This window comes from Cetorhinus maximus, chromosome 10 (genome assembly GCF_964194155.1).
Source record: "Cetorhinus maximus chromosome 10, sCetMax3.hap1.1, whole genome shotgun sequence".
Lineage (NCBI taxonomy): Eukaryota > Metazoa > Chordata > Chondrichthyes > Lamniformes > Cetorhinidae > Cetorhinus > Cetorhinus maximus.
The window spans coordinates 135,440,102-135,455,908 of NC_135888.1; the positions used below are offsets into that span (position 1 = coordinate 135,440,102).

At 43.3% G+C, this 15,807-nt stretch overlaps 1 protein-coding gene across 2 annotated transcripts in view; it reads left to right on the plus strand.

The window, feature by feature from the left end:
• Positions 1 to 15,807, plus strand: part of LOC144686068 (protocadherin gamma-A6-like) — a 245,473-nt gene that overhangs the window by 88,684 nt on the left and 140,982 nt on the right. The window lies entirely within an intron of this gene.

Genomic DNA, 15,807 nt, shown 5'->3' on the forward strand with positions numbered 1-15,807 from the left:
TTTTAGATCAGAGCAAATAACATTTTGTTGTGGAGAAATGTTTAAAGTCAGTCTCACAAAAGTTTTAAAACAAATAAGATTTAAGATAGAAAAGTAACCACATAATGATTATCCTGGAGTTATTGGTTACGATTATGGTTCACAGTAAAATTAGATTTATGACAATAGGATGCCTTTTATGATGCATGCAAAATATATCATTTACTTAATGAGTACTAAATTGGCTCCCACTGTGGTCTTGCTCTGTTTATTTTTGTAAGTCTCACAATAAAGTTATAAACTTATAGGAAAACAGAATATGATGCAGAAATAAATTATCGATTTGAAAAGTGACAAATATAACAATTTCCACGTTGTTAATAACAATATAATTAAATGTTGCTACACTGATGATGTAGCAGTAATCCTTTTCACATTGCAATGTTTTTCTCTGTTCTCTACAAATTAATTTGGTGATAGATCATCTTCCTTTTCCAAAAGCCATTCTCTATGGGCAGAATATTGCTGTCGTCGTGCGGGGGCGGGCCCGACACATTGATGCGTAAAATGATGCGCGATGATGTCGGGCGTCATCGCGCATAATTTCGATATTTTGTTTGGCGGGTGCGCGCCAGGGGCAGCTGCATGCCCGCCGAACTGTCAACGGCCTGTTCAGGCCATTAAAAAAGTAATTAAACTTGTTAAGAACGCTGCCTGTCCAACCTTAAGGTTGTCGGGCAGGCAAAGAGCCCAAGCGGCCTTCGTGTTTTTCAGGAAACCTCATCCACGGGCCGGATGAGGTTTCCTGAAGGTTTTATAAAATAATTAAATAAATTTTCCAAACTTCACAAACAGGTCCCAGCTCATGTGACACTGTCACATGATGGGACATGTTCAAATACATTTTTACTTTATTTATTAAAAACTTTTATAATCCATACAATCTCCCTGAGCAGCTCTGTGCTGGGAGATTGCTGCGCTCTTTTGCACGCATGTGTGAAAGAACGCAGGCCCCGACTCTCCCTCATCCCCCTGCCCGCACAGGTAGTGCTGAGTGCTACCGGCCGCGCATTACGCTGGGCGGGCCTTAATTGGCCCACCCGCATAAAATGGTGGTGCGCAGTCGATCACGGGCGGCGATTGGCTCTGCGCCCACCCCCACCCGCTCCAGGGAAAATTCTCCTCTATGTGTAGATTTTTCCCGCTGCTATCAGTAGATTGTATGTTGACTGGTATCATCAACTAAGTGTTTGTGCTATTTGTAATTGCTTGCAAGATATTCGAAGACTCAAATTAAGCTGTCAAACTTTTGGCATTATTCCCAGTTAAACTGCTAGAAAGTGTAATTATATCATTATATTTCGATCTGAGTTTTATTGTTGCACTAGACTTAACAAAAACACACAGTAAGCACTTGACAAAACTTCAAACTTTCTTGAAATCGTCATTTCCTGTAATAGAAACTCAATTTTTCATTACTAATGCTTCATCAATTTTCATATATGAATATTATCAGTCATACTCTCGAACTGCACAGATGGATGGATGCAGGCATTTGCAAGTTAATTCTAACCTATAGTGCAATCCCAAGACAAATACACGAAGCCAAGGATCTAATTGCAACCTTTTGATTAAACATATTCTGGTCCACCTCTTCTAAAAGATATAATGAAAGTTTTAGCATCAGCAGTATTTTCACAAAGGGAAAGGTCAGTTGGGATATGAAATAATCAATATGAACATCTAACCAATGCCCTTTGGCCATGCAGCATTAAGTACAGCATTGAATGGAAAAGATCAATTGTTCTGCCTTTATTAGAGATTCAAATTGTAATGCTGTTTTGAAACTGCCAATTTAGTACCTGTAGTAGCACAAAAAAATCCAACACTAAATGTCACAGCGTGGGAACCTATTTACTCCCTTTCATCTTCTATCTGATTCCCGAAATACACAGGTTTCTCTGTATATTAACATTCATAATAACTGCAGGCGGCCCTGCATAAATGTCCCCTTGTTAATCTATTCATCAGTAACAGGTTCGACTCACTTTAATCCAGTAAATGTACTCTGGCTACTAAGGATGGAAATTTCTCAGGGTGTGTTTTGTTTGCATGCAATTCTATTGTATACTTTAAAGTATTTATTAACCCACTTAAATTGACTGGATTAACAACTTTCAGGTGAAATGTTAAACCAAGGTGATGGCTACCTGTTCAGGTAAAGGATCCCTTGGCACAATTTGAAAAAGTGCACCTGAATTCTCCTGATTTTACCTAATGTTTCTGCTTGTTGGCCTTTGCTTTGTTCAAAATATCTGCTACAACTGCCTAAGTAACAACAGTAGCATCAATTCACAATTAATCTATTTACCATGAAGGGATATCCTGTAAATGAATAAATTTCTACATTGCACAAAGGAACCTTATTTAAATGCACTAATACAGTTGTGACAAATACTTCTAATAGCAATTTCCTTTCACAATGGATGCATGTAAGCAGATGGCTTTTGAGTGAGTTACAGTCTTGTCATATGTGTAGACAGGAACAAGATGATACTCACAGAGAGCCTTCATCACCCAATATAATTTTTGCAGCTTTTATTTTCTGATGTGAAAAGCATTGTCTTTAGCTGGGCGAGGACCAGCAACAATTTTCCAATCAACAATGTGTTGTATTATTGGGAGGGTGTATATTAGAAATCATTGTTTCAATGACTGTTTCTATGTCCTTCCTATATTTATTCTCACTCTTCCTGATGCTGTTTTCTTTCTTCTACCTTTGCGCTGTGCAAGTTAGCGAAAAGAAGTTCAATATGTTCCCAAAAAACTTGAAAGTTTCAAAAAATGTTTTCTTAAACTATAGTTATGTTTTTTTTTATTCATTCACGGGATGTAGGCTTCGCTGGCTGGGCCAACATTTATTGCCCATCCCTAGTTTGCCCTTGAGAAGGTGGTGGTGATCTGCCTTCTTGAACCACTGCAGTCCATGTGGTGTAGGTACACCCACAGTGTTGTTAGGAAAGGAGTTCCAGGATTTTGACCCAGTGACAGTGAAGGAACGGTGATATATTTCCAAGTCAAGCTGGTGAGTGACTTGGATGGGAGCTTCCAGATGGTGGTGTTCGCTTGTATCTGCTGCCCTTGTCCTTCTAGATGGTAGTGGCCATAGGTTCGGAAGGTGCTGTCTAAGGAGCCTCGGTGAATTCCTGCAGTGCGTCTTGTAGATGGTATACGCTGCTGCTACTGTGTGTCAGTGGTGGAGGGAATGAATGTTTGTGAATGTGGTGCCAATCATGAATGTGGTGCCAATCAAGAGAGCTGTTTTGTCCTTTGTCTCTTGAGTGTTGTGGGAGCTACACTTAGCCAGGCAAGTGGGGAGTATTCCATCACACTCCTGACTTGTGCCTTGTAGATGGTGGACAGGCTTTGGGAGTCAGGAGATGAGTTACTCGTCACAGGGTTCCTAGCCTCTGCCCTGCTCTTGTAGCCACAGTATTTATATGGCTAGCCCAGTTCAGTTTCTGGTCAATGGTAACCCCTAGGATGTTGATAGTGGGGGATTCAGTGATGGTGATGCCATTGAATGTCAAGGGGTGATGGTTAGATTCTCTCTTGTTGGAGATGCTCATTGCCTGACACTTTTGTGGCGTGAATGTTACTTGCCAGTTTTCAGTCCAAGCCTGTGTATTGTCCAGGTCTTGCTGCATTTGGACATGGACTGCTTCAGTATCTGAGGAGTCATGAATGGTGCTGAACATTGTGCAATCATCAGCGAACACCCCCACTTCTGACCTTATGGTGGAAGGAAGGTCATTGATAAAGCAGCTGAAAATGGTTGGGCCAAGGACATTATCCTGAGGAACTCATCCTGCGATGATATCCTGGAGCTGATATGACTGACCTTCAGATACTACAACCACCTTCCTTTGTGCTAGGTATGACTCTAGCCAGAGCAGAGTTTTCCCCCGATTCCCATTGACTCTGGTTTTGTTAGGGCTCCTTGATCCCACAACTTGGTCAAATGCATCCTTGGTATCAAGGGCAGTCACTCTCACCTTGCCTCCATGTTTGAACCAAGGCTGTAATGAGCTCAGGAGCTGAGTGGCCCTGGTGGAAACCAAACTGGACGTCAGTAAGCAGGTTATTGCTAAGGAAGTGCTGCTTGATATCACTGTTGATGACCCCTTCCATTTCTTTACTGATGATGGAGAGCAGACTGATGGGGCGGTAATTGGCAGGTTTGGATTTGTCCTGCTTTTTGTGTACAGGACATACCTGGGCAATTTTCCACAAGTTGGTTAGATGCAAGTGTTGTATTTCATGAGACTTTACACAATTTTAGATTCTACTTTTATGTAACATGGGTCAATGATGATAAATGGCAATTTAGAACAAGGGTATTTATAAATTGGTTTGCATTCAAACTGAGGCAACTGGCATTGCACAAGCCTAATGAAGCCAATAGCCAGACCAAACAAAATTTAATTTTAAAAACAAAAAACTGCGGATGCTGGAAATCCAAAACAAAAACAGAAATACCTGGAAAATCTCAGCAGGTCTGGCAGCATTGGCGGAGAAGAGCAAAGTTGACGTTTCGAGTCCTCATGACCCTTCAACAAAACTAAGTAGAAATAGGAAAGAGGTGAAATATAAGCTGGTTTGGGTAGGGGGTGTGGGGGTGTGGGGGGTGGGGGGGGGTGGGGGGGGCGGGGTGGTGGGGGGTGGGTGAGGGTGGTTGTTGGGACAAGGAAGCACTGAATATTGAGTTCAACTTTAGATCTTGAACTCCCTCCTCCATCCCCACCCCCTTTCCGTTTCTTCCCCCTCCCTTTTGTTTTTTCCAATAATTTATATAGATTTTTCTTTTCCCACCTATTTCCATTATTTTTAAATGTATTCACCCATCGTTTATTTCACCCCACCCCCACTAGAGCTACCTTGCTTGTCCTGCTCTCCACTTTTAATTAGCACATTCTTTTAGATAATATCACCACCTTCAACACCTCTTTGTTCTTTTGTCTGACATCTTTTGGTTATCTCCTTCTATCACTGCTTGCTTGTCCCAACAACACCCCACCCTTCTCCCCCACCACCCCCTCCCTTCTCTCTCCTCCTCCTCCTCCCCCGCCCCCACACCAAACCAGCTTATATTTCACCCCTTTCCTATTTCTACTTATTTCTGTTGAAGGATCATGAGGACTCGAAACGTCAACTTTGCTCTTCTCCGCTGATGCTGCCAAAATTTAATTTTTTGTGGGTGCACAGTCTGGGTGTGTGGGCGAGGCAATTGGGAGGAGGGGAAGTCATGGCCAGCAGTGGACCATGAACTTAGTGATCCACCTCCACAATAAGGCAAATAAAAAAAAATAAACTACCTTTCGAGAGGCAGTCTGGTTTAGTTGCCAAACATTGACAATGCTGATTGAGCAACATGGTGCATGCTGCAGTTAGTCACTAATGAATTCTATAAAGGAACATTAAAGGTGTTAGTACCCCTATTTGCATATGCAAACCTTGGACACGGTGTTTGTAGAACAATTCAGCAGTGGATGCATTCATGCAAACCTATTGGGTTGGAAATGAACCTAGGCCGCAGTGATGAAAAAACAATGTTTTAAACTCTTGTATATTCGTTTCTCCTCAACAACAGGAAAAAAATGAATTTGATCATCATCTGCTGTGCAAAAATTTCAAAGGCAGGCCCTGAACACCTAGATAGCAATCTTTACCACTATGACGAGCAGTGTTATTTTGGCATGCAATGTGCATACACATATTTCCCCCTTGAAGAAAACAGAAGTATCTGTTATAATCCTGGAAAACAAGCCATGACACAGCTTAATCACAAGGCTCAATATGACATGAATATGGTTACTATGAGCATGAGGGTACTATAAAATTCTGCATTACTTAATCTGAGTTGTTTGTTAGTCTGTCCAAAGTCCATGGCAACTATTTTTAAATTTTCTCAAGAGAGTTTCATTATTTCATACAAAGATATTCCACTCACTCCAAATGAATTTTCCAGGTTATTGCAGATTCAGCTGTATTTTCCTTAACTCTGTAGCTTGAAATGGCATTCCTTTTCAAATACAACTTTGGCCATTATGGAACAATAAAGTCTGCTCATTTAAATGTTTACAAAACAAGCATTAAATTGCTTTCTATTACCATAAAATGATAAACATAATAATTTATAATAATACAGCAGTTTTGGTTACAGTGTCAAATTGAAGTAGTAAGTGTGAATTTTGCTTCTGCACAGCAGATGATGATGGAATTCATTTTTTTGTTGTTGTTGAGGAGAAAAGAATCTACAATAGATGAGAACATTGCTTTTTCATCACTGCGACCTGGGTTTATTTCCAATCCTATAGGTTTGCATGAATGCATCCACTGCCAAATTATTCAACAAACACTATGTCCAATTCCAACCCAGCTATTATGGGCATGAATATGCTCTGCCCTGGGCAAATGGACTGGAGTGTGAACTGGAAGGTTTACTAAGTACAAAAAATGCACATGTAGAAATTTTTAAAAATGACTTACCAGACAACAGTAACAATGCAATATAACATGAAACATTTTAAAACAGCAAAGGAAGAAAGGTAAGACCTAAATGTTGAAGACTCCAAAACATCAGAGGTTCAGGATACAAAACAAAATGCAAATTATTACCAGTCCTGTTAAATAGCATTTTAACTGTTGTGCAACAATCTATAATGTGCAGCTAGTATTAGACTAAATATTAATTGTTAAGTATTGTGAGAGATGAATTTCATACCCGCAATATTTATGTAGCAGATATTTTCATATTCATGCCATGGGATAAAAGCCACCTTTGCTTTTTGGCTCTGTGATTCTTAATATTCATGTGATCAGCATCAATCAGCTCCTGTGGGCAAGAGAATATATCACAAAAAGTATCAAGAATCCAATCCTAATTGACACTAAATTGGCAATTTCACTAAGAGATGGTTCAGTGATTAGTGGTGGGGGAAATTGAAACTCACCCTAATGCAATAAAGGGTAATTCTTGTGCCAGTAAGTGGATGGGGTGGTCAGTGGCTCAGGACTTAGCGTGGGATAGTAGATAAAGCTTCATCTTGCTGCTAGCAGCTAAGAGTGTAGCTGATGTTTTAATTCTGAAACTAATTGCTAAAACGAGCAATATTATCCTGTTCTACAACATTGAAGCCCAGCAAATTATTTTAAACACAGATGAACATACATTGTGCTTGTTAATTATTGCAATTTTCACAGTTGAGCATGTGCTCCTCATCCAAGTCAAAATGAAACAACAATGGCTCATATTATAGCTAAAAGAAAGAGTGACTCTAAGCCAATTTCACGTAAAGAAAATAATTAGCAATTATTTAGTGTATTTCACAAGCTAAGGATGCTCCAAAGTGTTTCACAGCTGACACAGTATTTTGAAACATAGAACTGGATATTAACTCAGAGGTGTGAAAGTGCTGGTGGCATGAGCAAGCTGTGGATTGAGGTTGGGAAACACAGAATAGTTGGTCTCCCTCAGGTCTTGGTGATTTTAATGACATGACCTGATTACCATTTTTTGTCTCCATTTCTGGGCTGCAGCTAGCTAGATTGAGAGGCTGGCTGGCTGGATGTCGAACGGGGAGGTTACCATTACCATCACTGAATCCCCCAGTATCAACACCCTGGGGTTACCATTGATCAGAAACTGAACTGGACTAGCCATATAAATATTGTAGCTACAAGAGCTGGTTAGAGGCTAGGAATCCTGTGGCAATGAACTCACCTCCTGAATCCCCAAAGCCCGTCCACCATCTACAAGGAGGAAACAAAGGGTAATGGTCAATGGATGCCCTTGCGAATGAAAAGTTGTCTCAAGTGGTGTTCCACAGGGCTCAGTGTTGGGACCTTTGCTGTTTGTGTTATATGTTAACGATTTGGACGTGAACGTGGGGGATACGATTGGGAAATTTGCAGATGACACAAAGATTGGCTGAGTAGTGGATAGTGTAGAGGATAGCCATAATCTCCAAAATGATATAGATGGGTTGGTGGAGTGGGCGGTAAAGTGGCAGATGGATTTTAACATAGAGAAGTGTGAGATCATGCATTTAGGGAGGTCAGACAGTTACAGGGATTACACAATAAATGAGAATATACTAAGAGGGGTAGATGAAGTGAGAGATCTTGGTGTACAAGTACACAGGTCCCTGAAGGCAGCAGTTCAAGTAGACAAGGTTGTAAAGAAGGCATATGGAATGCTCTCCTTCATTGGCAGAGGTATAGAATCTAAAAGTAAGGATATAATGTTGGAATTGTATAAAACACTGGTGAGGCCACAACTGGAGTATTGTGTGCAGTTCTGGTCACCACATCACAAGAAGGACGTAATAGCTCTGGAGAGAGTGCAGAGGAGGTTTACAAGAATGTTGCCAGGGTTAGAAAAGTGTCGCTACGAGGAGAGATTGGATGGGTTGGGGTTATTTTCCTTAGAACAAAAACGGCTGAGAGGTGACTTGATTGAGGTGTGCAAAATTATGAGGGGAATAGATAGAGTGGACAGGATAAAATTGTTTCCCTTGGTGGAGAATTCTAGAACCAGGGGACATAGATTCTAGATAAGTGGCAGAAGGTGTAGGGGGATCATGAGGAAGAACTTTTTTACGCAGAGGGTAGTGGGTGTCTGGAATTCGCTGCCCAAGTTGGTGGCAGAGGCAGAAACTCTAAACTCTTTTAAAAAGTACCTGGATCTGCACCTTAAGTGCTGTAAGCTGCAGGGCTATGGGCCGGGTGCAGGAAGGTGGGATTAAAAAGGGCACTTGGGTGTCCTCGAGCTGGTATGGACATGTTGGGCCGAATGGCCTCCTTCTGTGCTGTAACTTTTCTATGGTTCTATGTACAAGTCAGTGTGATGGAATACTCCCCACTTGTCTTGATGAGTGCAGTTCCCACAACACTCGAGAAGCTTGACACCATCCAAGACAAAGCAGCCCTCTTGATTGGCACCAAATCCACAAACATTCATTCCCTCACCGCTGACGCACAGTAGCAACAGTGTATACCATCTACAAGATGCACTGCAGGAATTCACCAAGGCTCCTTAGACAGCACTTTCCAAACCCATGGCCACTACCATCTAGAAGGACAAGAGCAGCAGGTAAATGGGAAGACCACCACCTGGAAGTTCGCCTCCAAGTCACTCACCATCCTCATTTGGAAATAGATCATCATTCCTCCACTGTCGCTGGGTCAAAATCCTGGAACTCCCTTCCTAACAGCGCTGTGGGTGTACCTACACCACACGGACTTCAGCAGTTCAAGAAGGCAGTTCACCCCACCATTCCAAGGGCAACTGGGGATGAGCAATATATGCTGGCCCAGCCAGCAAAGCCCACATCCCGTGAATGAATAATAAAAAAAATAGTTTTTTGGCATCAGGCTTCAGCAGTGAGTGAAGACTAGGGAGATTAATATTCATATATGTTTACAGCACAGAATGAGGCCATTCTGCCCACCGTGCCTGTGTCAGTCAACAAAGGTCTGAATACACTCATCCCATTTTCCAGCGCTTGGCCCATAGCCCTGGAGGCTATGGCAACACAAGTGAATATCTAAATACTTCTTAAATGTTACAAAAGTTTTTGACTCAACCACCCTTTCAGGCAGTGAGTTCCAGACTCCCACCACCCTCTGGGTGAAAACATTTCTCCTCAACTCCTCTCTTAGCATTCTGCCTCTTACCTTAAATCTATGCCCCCTGGTTATTGACCCCTCTATTAGTGGGAAAAGTGCCTTCCTATCCACCCTATCTATGCCCCTCATAATCTTATACACCTCTATCAGGTCCCCTCTCAACCTTTGCTGCTCCAAGGAAAACAACCCCAGCCTATCCAATCTTTCCTCATAGCTCAGACCCTCCAGCCTAGGGAGCATCCTGGCAAATCTCCTCTGCATCCTCTCCAGTGCAATCACATCTTTCCTATAATGTGGTGACCAGAACTGTATGCAGTACTCCAGTTGTGGTCTAACCAGGGTTTTATACAGTTCCAGCATAATATCCTTGCTCTTGTATTCTATGCCTCGGCTAATAAAGGCAAGTATCCTATAATCCTTCTTAACCACCTTATCTACTTGCCCTGGTCCCTTCAGAGATCTGTGAACATGCACACCAAGGTCCCTCTGATCTTCAGTACTTTCCAGGGTCCTACAATTCATAGTGTAATCCCTTGCCTTGTTACCCCTCCCCAAGTGCATGACCTCACACTTTTCTAGGTTGAATTCCATTTGCCATTGCTCTGCCCACCTGACCAGTCCATTGATATCCTCCTGCAGTTTATCGCTATCCTTCTCACTATTTACCACCCTACCAATCTTCATGTCATCTGCAAACTTCTTGATTATACCCTCTACATTTAAGTCAAAATCATTTATGTACAACAGAAACAACAAGGGCCCTAGCACCGAGTCCCGTGGAACCCCACTGGAAAAATACTTCCAGTCACAGAAACATCCCTTTACCATCACCCCCTGCTTCCTGCCTCTCAGCCAATTTTGGACCCAATGTGCCACTTTGCCTTGGATCCCATGGGCCTTTACTTTCTTAACCTGTCTGCCATGAGGGGCCTTATCATAAGCCTTGCCAAAGTCCATGTGGACCGTAGTTTTATCTGCAAGTAGTTGCTCCCAGTCCACTTGGGCCAAAGCGTATCTCTGCATTGTAAAATTAGCCTTTCCCCAGTTTAGAGCTTTTACTCCTGGCCCAACCTTATCCTTTTCCATAACTATCCTAAATCTAACTGAGTTATGGTCACTATCTCCAAAATGCTCCCCTACTGACATGCCTTCCACCTGCCCCATCTCATTTCTGAATATTCAGTTCAGAACTGCTCCTTCCCTTGTTGAGCTTTCTATGTACTGGCTAAAAAAGTTCTCCTGGATGCAACTTTAAGAATTTTGCTCCCTCCCTACCTTGCACACTAAAGCTATCGCAGTTAATATTTGGGTCGTTAAAATCCCCTACTATTACTGCCTTATTATTCTTACACTTCTTTGAAATTTGATTGCATATTTGATCCCTTTTCTCTCCCTGACTGGTTGGGGGCCTATAGTACTCCCCCAACAGCGTATTTGCCCCTTTTGTGTTTTTTACTTCTACCCATATGGCCTCATTTGATGATCCTTTCAAGATATTATCCCTCCTCACTGCTATAATTGATTCCTTGCTCAATATTGTGACACCCCCCTCCTCTACTATTCCACTCTCTATCTCGCCTGAATACCCTATAACCTGGAATGTTGTGCTGCCAATCCTGCCCTTTTAGCCAAATGTCGGTCATAGCTATAATATCGTACTCCCACATGTCTATCTATGCTCTCATCTAATCTGTCTTATCCTTCAGGCTCCTTGCATTAAAATATATTCCATTTAGCCTTGCTAAACTCACTTCTTTCTTATCTAGCCTATGTTTCGTCGGCCTTACAGACTCACTAGCGTTTTAACTTCTAATTCCATCTCAGCTTCTCTCCCCTCTGAACTACTTTTCAGGATCCCATCCCCCTGCCAATTTAGTTGAAATACGCCCCAACAGCATTAGCAAACCTCCCCTGAAGTACATTGGCCCCATTCCTATTGAGATGTAACCAGTCCAACTTGTACAGGTCCCACCTCCCCTGAAACAGTTCCAATGCCCCAGGAATCTAAAGCCCTCCCTCCTGCACACCTCTCCAGCCATGCATTCATCTGCTCTATCCTTCTGTTTCTATACTCACAACTGCGTGGCACCAGGAGTAATCCGGAGGTTATGACCTATGAAGCCCTGCTTTTCAATTTCCTACTAAACCCCCTAAAGCCTGCTTGCAGGACCTCATTTCTCTTTCTTCCTATGTCATTGGTTCCCAACATGGACCACGACTTCTGACTGTTCAGAATGCCCTGCAGCAATTCTGTGACATCCTTGACCCTGGCACCCGGGGGGCACCATACCATTCTGGAGTCACGTCTACCACCACAGAAACACCTGTCTGTTCCCCTCACTAATGAATCCCCTACCACTATTGGCCTTCAACGCTTCTTCCTTCCCTCGCTCTGAGCAGCTGGACCACCCACAGTGCCATGGCCTTGACTCTGGTTGGCCTCCACAAAGGAACTGTCACTCTCACCGTTTTCTAAGGCTGAAAAACAGTTTGCGAGAGAGATGCACTCAGGGGATTCCCTCACTTCCTGTCTAGTTCCTTTCTCGTGTCTAACGGTCACCCGTTCCCTCTCTGCCTGCACTTCCTTAAGTTGCGGGGTGACCATGTCCTGAAATGTGCTATCCACAAACCTCTCAGCCTCATGAATGCACCCTAATGCCCCCAGTTGCCAGTTTTGGAGCTCGGGTTGCTCCAGTCGGAGGCGCCTATCGCACAGATGGCCATTCAGACCGCCAGGAGCATCTAGGATTTCCCACATAACGCAGGATGTGCAAATCACGGGACTGAGCTCCCCAGACATATCTTAACTAAATAGAATATGGACCCTTGCTTTTATTTTAGCCTTACTCCTACTTGAGTATAGACTGGATGGTCGATCCTCTAGATGCTGCTGACTGCCTGTTCCAGGGTCCTCCTCTCACACTTTCCTGCTTTCTACCCATAATGTTACCATTAGCACATCCTTTAGCTAATATCACCACCGTCAACACCCCTTTGACCTTTTGTCTATGACATCTTTGGCAATCTCTCCTTTACCTCCACCCTCTGGCCCTCTATCCAGCTCCACCAGGCCCAACCTCCTTAAACAGCTTATATTTCGCCTCATTTCTATTTCTCTTTAGTTCTGATGAAGAGTCATATGGACTCAAAACGTTAACTCTGTCTTTCTCTCCAGAAATGCTGTCAGACCTGCTGAGTTTTTCCAGCTATTTTTGTTTTTGTTCCTCCTCTCACACTCTCCTGTAGGTGCTGATGACTGTCTGTCCCAGGGTCGTCCTCTTGCACTTTCCTCAAATGAATAGCCCATACAGGGATTAAACTCGTGACCTTGGCGTTATTAGAACCACACTCCAACCAACTGAGCTAACCAGCCACCACAGGGACCCAGGACGGAGAGAGGAATCAGAGAGGTTGGGGGAGGAAGATCAGGAAGGCTGGGAGAGAAAGATCAAGAGTTCTGAGCTGGGGGACATCTGGAATGTGGAAGATGATCAAAGTCCACAGGCAACATTGGAGAGACTGGGTAGAAATGATCAGAATCCGGAGGCAACATGAGGGAAGCCGAAGCAGGGGTGGGTAGGAAGGAAGATCCGATTAAGCAGGGGAGGCTTGAGTAGGGGGAGGAAGATCAGGCCCAGAGTCACCATTGTGGACATCGAGCAAGGGGGGATCAGATTCTGGAACCACAGGGAATTTCGGAGGCCAGAGTAGTGGGGAGGTCTGAAAAATTGGAAGCTTGAGATTGGAGGTGTCATGGAGGAGACTAGAAGGTTTGGGGAGTACAGATTGATTAGGTGGGTTGATGAAGTTGATAAAATGGGTAAAGGAGGAGTGTCCAATTGTAAGGAGTTGATGAAGCAGGTAAGCTGGATTCAGCCGATAAATGGAAAGGCGCTTATCTCACGAATCCCGCTGTCAATCCATTTGGCAACCAAGTTTTCCCAGCTGGCCCGGGAAACCCGCTCAGCCAGGGTTAAATTTAAAATGGTGGATAAACCTGAGGCACACAGCCTCATTATTATATTTAAATTGTCAGTCCACCTCATGCAAGTGGGTTCCACCATAGCCCTGAAACCAGGAGTTGGATTTTACACACCTCCGCCTGTGAGTTGAAGTCAGGGGGGAACGCAATATCCAGCAGATAGCCTTCGCACTGCTTACCTGCCCTTTCCCAACTTGTCTGAAATGTTACTGGGTCGGCGTGGGAGGGGGGGTGATGGGGGGGCGATGCGGTGGAGGTATTGGATGCATTGGCCCACCTGCCCTTGAAGTGGACAATTAATGACAACCTAAGGGTCTCATTCCACCTCCACCAGTATTTTACTCGCAGCACAGGGAGGCCTGTGCCATGCGGGAAGCCCTACAGCTTTAGCTACGTGTGCTTATGCCAGGCAAAAGGTGGGGAGGGGATCCTCCTGTGGGGGTCTCCTCAGCCCATTGGAGGCACCCCCCTCAAAATCATGCCCTGCCTTTAATCCTCCCCTCTTCCTCTTGAATCCAGTTCCCCACCCTGCTCACAATCACCCCCCAACTCACCTTCCTCGCTGTGAACCCCAACCTCAGACTTACCTGTCATGCTGGGCTGCTCAGCATTGGATACTGCCTGTAGTTCCAGCAGTGACTCCTGGTGTTGCTGCTGGGACTACAGAGCTGACAACCAATAGATTGGCCAGCACTCTCTGAGGCTGGACTTATTCCCAAGCTCTTGAAGCTGCTCCCAGTGTTAAACTGTTGTGGGGCACCTGTCGGGATTGTGTTCGGACTTCACCTGGTGTTTTAGCTGGGGGTCTGAGGAGAGCCACAGTGCCCCATAAAATCCAGCCCCAGTAGTGAGCAGCTTGCGGTCAATGTTCAGATTTTTAACCCTTTTGCATCACATCTGACCCAAACCCATGCATTTTTTGGGGATGAAAATTCCACACGTGGTTATTGCTGTAATCTAGGGGGAATGCAGCAACCAACCTGCATGCTGCAATTTTCCTGAAAGAGCAATTAAGTCATTTATTTTGGTGGTGTTGGTTGAGAGATAAAAATTAGCCAGGACACTGGCTGAACTGCCTAGATGTTATCTGAATCATGCCTTGGGATCTTTAATATCTATCTGAGAGAGCCTTGGTTTGAAGTTGGATCAAGAAGATGTCAATATTTAACAATGCAGCACACCGAGGTATCAGATTAGGTTATGCCTCTAGAGTGGAGTTGAACTGATTACCTTTTGATTTAGGAGTGAGAATGCTACCTCTGAGCCAATGCCAACATGAATTATGATTTGTATAACATATACATACATGAAAGTTAACAGATGACATTAGGTTTGTGAATTTAGTGAACAGCTGCAGGGGTGGAGGAAGCCAATTAAATTAACAACATTAACTTCAGTATTAAAACGTTATGACGCAGGCATCTCTTTAGCCATCCTCTCTTTACAAGCCATTGTACCGAAGCAGACTATAATCTGTAACAAAGTGTAATAATACTTCCACGATGAACTGAATGTTGGAAAAATTGCAAACAAATGTAGAGTTGCCAAAGCTCTATGGGTTCAGTGTTCCCTCTAAGTGGAGACTTGGTGTTGCTTTTTTTTCCACCAATAGCAGTGACATAAATTTTCTCCTGCCTTTAACAGTAAAACAACCTTACAGCCAGGCATAGGAAACTGTCAGCAGGGTTCAAGAAAGCATCAGGTCATGTAGCAAGTTGCCATCAAATTATTCTTTACCACCGTGGCAATACATCTGGTTTCAAAGTAAAATAAAAACAAAATTAAACAAAATTTTTCTCTGGCTAAATATCACTAATATCACTCATTTGTTTATGATGTAAGCTCTTGCCATACTGTCAAGGATTTTGGAAACCAGGGACATGTTCCCTTGCAATTAGATTTGAATAGTACAATTTTAATTCATAGAAAAGTGAAGCAATCAAAGATATTTCCATTTTGATTCATGTATCTCGGACCATTGGTTCATTTTGCAGAACTACCTGTGGCAATAAAGTAAAAATGGCTAAACTAAATTATCAAGTGAAGAAAGAAAGGGGAGGGATGATTTATTCTCTCATTTTTTGTGAAGCAACACTGCACATGACTAGAAGACTCAGTAGGTGTGCAAGTGATGCCAGAGCATTGCAGAAATAAAT